This window comes from Lemur catta, chromosome 19 (genome assembly GCF_020740605.2).
Source record: "Lemur catta isolate mLemCat1 chromosome 19, mLemCat1.pri, whole genome shotgun sequence".
NCBI classification, from domain to species: domain Eukaryota; kingdom Metazoa; phylum Chordata; class Mammalia; order Primates; family Lemuridae; genus Lemur; species Lemur catta.
The window spans coordinates 20,950,696-20,954,655 of NC_059146.1; the positions used below are offsets into that span (position 1 = coordinate 20,950,696).

At 46.4% G+C, this 3,960-nt stretch overlaps 1 non-coding gene across 1 annotated transcript; it reads right to left on the reverse strand.

Annotated features, from left to right (window-relative positions):
• Window positions 1-2,876: 2,876 nt before the first annotated feature.
• On the reverse strand, window positions 2,877-2,940 carry LOC123624888. Its single transcript, XR_006730252.1, has one exon. It is a non-coding gene; the product is annotated as a U7 small nuclear RNA (small nuclear RNA).
• Window positions 2,941-3,960: the final 1,020 nt, after the last annotated feature.

Below are 3,960 nucleotides of genomic sequence, written 5' to 3' on the forward strand. Positions count from 1 at the left end.
CTCCTAGCTACCTATTGTCACGTCCCAAACCTCCTCATATCTGGATGGCTTAAAACCATAATGATCCCTAATCATTATCATCCAATCTCTCAACCGTCTCTTCATCACGCAGCCTTTCCTCACTCTATCCACGTCTCAAGCTCTCCGATAGGCTCTGAGGACAGAGGATGAAAAATCTTTAGTCCCTGTCTTGCTGGAACTCCACGTTTAGTGGAGGTGGACAGAAATGAACACAAATAACCCTGTTTGTCATCATCCTATTAACCATGACTAGTGGATGAGCAACCGTTCTATGTGTGGGAAGCCAAACTCCCAAACGAATTCATCTGCCTCCCAGAATCCCTTAGTCCAGATCTTCTGGATGTACTCACTGGCCTCCCAGAAGATTCTCACATCAGCCCTTCTTCCTCACCAAGGAAGTTTCTGCATGCCCCACAATAGCAACTTAATAGTTCTCAGAACAGCTGCTTTCTTTTACCCGTTGCTATGTCCCAGGTATTCTTCCAAAACCTTTGAGAGACTAACTCACCCTCTCAGGTCCCACCTGGGCCATGCAGAGGGGCCCAGATGGCTTCTGTGCATGCAGTGGTTTGCATTACAGCTGAAGAACGCTCCGCATGAGGGAATCCCCCTCTTGTATAGCAAGCCTGCTCTTTGTCCCAGAGGGAGGCATCCCCTCATTCACCAAGGATGCTTGTGGCAAACTCAACCCTGAGAAATGTCCAGGTAAAGAGTGACAGGACCTTGCATTCTTGTCGTACCCAGCAACAACAGGCAGGGATGTGCAGGGTCCATGGAGGATTGTCTCTCCCGACAACATTGCCTTATGTACCTGATGAGTGACTGGGCTGTATTTTGAATACATGTTCCCAAGTCATCAAAAGACTGAGTCTACATTACCTCAAACGAGTGGGCCCCTCGGATTATCTCAGTCCGTAAATCTTGAACGGATTTATCCTTCACAGTGTGACTCTATAACTTTCCTGTCTTAATCCATTTGGGCTGCTATAACAAAGTACCATAGTCTCAGGAGCTTATAAACACCAGAAGTTTATTTCTCACAGTTCTGGAGGCTGGGAGGTCCAAGATCAAGGCTCTGGCAGATTTAGTGTCTGGTGAAGGCCCATTCCTCGTAGCTGGGGACTTCTTGCTGTGTCCTTACATGGTGGAAGGGACTAGCTAGCTCTCTGGGGTCTCTTTGACAAAGCCACTAATCTCATCCATGAGGGCTCTACTCTCATGATCTAATCATCTCCCCAAAGGTCTCACCTCCTAATACTATTGCATTCAAGATTAAGTTTCAGCATATGAATTTTAGGGGCACCCCCGAATACTAACACCCACCAATAAGACTGTATTTCCTTGCATGCATGTATATACAACTGACCCTTGAACATGACGTCATGTGATCTGTCTACGTGTTCAAATGTCTTCCTAACAGTATAGGAACGCTGTGAGGACAGGGACTTTATTTTATTCGCGTCTGTATCTCAGTGCCTGTAACGGGGCACAGCGTGCTCTGGAATACCTGCGGAGTGAAGGGGTGAAGGCCAGCTTACCTCCATCCTCCCTGCCCCCACCCACGGAGACCACCAGCATCTTTCCCGAGGACCCCTGCCAGCTGTGGCCTCCTCACTTAACTTCCTGCCTTCCTTCTCAGCTTCTGCTGTCCTTCCTCCACCCAGCAAGACTCATTTAAAAAACAGAACCCAGATTATGTCATTTCCATTTAAAAAGCCTCTAATTGCTTCCCTTTCCACTTTGAACAAAAGCCAGAGTCTTTATCGCGTCACAAAAATGCCTTCCATGATCCAGCTCCTGCTAGCTAGCCAGCCTGGCAGCCCCGTCTCCTGCCGCCAGTGCCATCCTCTCCCCCTCTGACCCACCGCGGGAGCTGGGCTCTTTCCCTGCACTTAAATACAATCCCGCCAGGCAGGGCCCTTCCGCTGACTCTTCCTGCGCCGGGATGTCCAGGCGTCCTTAGGATCTTTAGCGGGCTCCTCCTCCTCCTCATTCTTCAGTTCTCAGCTTAAATGTTACCACCTCAGCTTCCTCAAAAAATTAAAAATAGAACTACCATATGATCCAGCAATCCCACTGCTGGGTATCTATCCAAAGGAAATGAAATCAGTATGGTGAGGCGATGTCTGCACCCCCATGTTCACCGCGGCACTGTGCACCATAGCCAAGACGGGGAATCAACCCAAGGGCTCCTCAACAGAGGATGGGTTAAAAAAAAAATGTGGTGTCTATGTACGAAGGAATACTAGTCAGCCTTAAAAAAGAAGGAAATTCTTGTCATTTGAAACAATGTGGGTAGACCTGGAGGACATTATGTTCAGCGAAATAAGCGAGACACAGAAAGACAAATACTGCATGATCTCACCTGTAGCTGGACTCTAAAAAAATTGAACTCATCGAAGTAGACAGGAGAATGGTGGTTGCCAGAGGCTGGTGGGCTGGGAGTGAATAGGGAAGGGTAGACATTGGTCAAAGGGTACAAAATTTCAGATAGGCAGGAGGGGTAAGTTTTTTTTTTTTTTTTTTTTTGAGACAGAGTCTCACTCTGTTGCCCGGGCTAGAGTGCAGTGGCGTCAGCCTAGCTCACAGCAACCTCAAACTCCTGGGCTCAAGCAATCCTCCTGCCTCAGCCTCCTGAGTAGCTGGGACTACAGGCGTGTGCTACCATGCCTGGCTAATTTTTTCTATACATTTTTAGTTGTCCGGCTAATTTCTTTCTGTTTTTAGTAGAGATGGGGGTCTCGCTATTGCTCAGGCTGGTCTCGAACTCCTGACCTCCAGCAATCCTCTTGCCTCAGCCTCCCAGAGTGCTAGGATTACAGGCGTGAGCCACCACGCCTGGCCTTTTTTGGGGGAAGGGTGTCCTCCGGTGAGGACAGGAAAACCTGCTAGACAAATTCTAAAAGAGCTGTAACACTAGGAGGGGTAGGTTTTGAGAGCCATTGCACAGGAGGGTGACTGTAGTTAATAACAACCAATTGTATTCTTGAAAGTCATTGAAAGTAGATTTTAAGTGTTCTTATGACACGTGCACACAAAGATAAGTATGTGAGGTAACGCATATTTTAAGTAGCTTGATTTAGCCATTCCACAATGTACACACATATCAAAACGTCGTATGCCATAAATATATATAATTTTAATTTGTCAAATAAAAAAAAAAGCATGGCTAATTTGGTAGGCAAAACATATTATCTCAAGAAAGCAAAAAGTTGCCACCTCAGATAGCCCTCTCTGCCTGGTCAGTCTGAAGTAGCACCCCACCTCCAGCTCCACCTCGGCTCCCTATGGGTTACACTTACGCACCTTTTATATCTGAGAGCATCTTCTTCATGCGTGTGCTTGTTTGTTGTCAGTTTGTCTCCCCAGAGTTTGTGCTCTTCTAGAGACCCTGTCTGTCTTACCCACTGCCGCATCCCCTGTGCCGAGGACCATTGTATACAGTCAATAGTTGCTGAATGAAGAATGACGAATGTCTTTATCTCCATGTAGGATAAATGCATTTTTTCCCACCACAGCCCCCTAGAGGGAGACCTCAGCATGCAGAAGCCGTCAGGGGTCCAGATTCTTGCACTGCATTAAAAAGTTAAACTCATATAAGCAGAGAGTAGGGTAGGGGTGACCAGAGGTTGGGGGGTTGGGATGGGGGAGGGAGGGAAAGGAATGAATGGGAAGATGTTGGTCAAAATGTACCAAGATTCAGGTAGACAGGAGGAAAAAGTTTTGAGATCAGGGTGACGATAGCCAATGGTATCGTATTGTATATTTCAGGATTGCTAAGAGAGTAAATTTCAAATGTCTCCCCACAAAAAATGATAAATGAGGCGGTGGATATGTTCATTAGTTTGATTTAACCATTCCACATTTTATACATGTATCAAAACATCACACTGTACCTTATAAATGTGAACAATTGTGATTTTTTTTTTTATTTTTGCT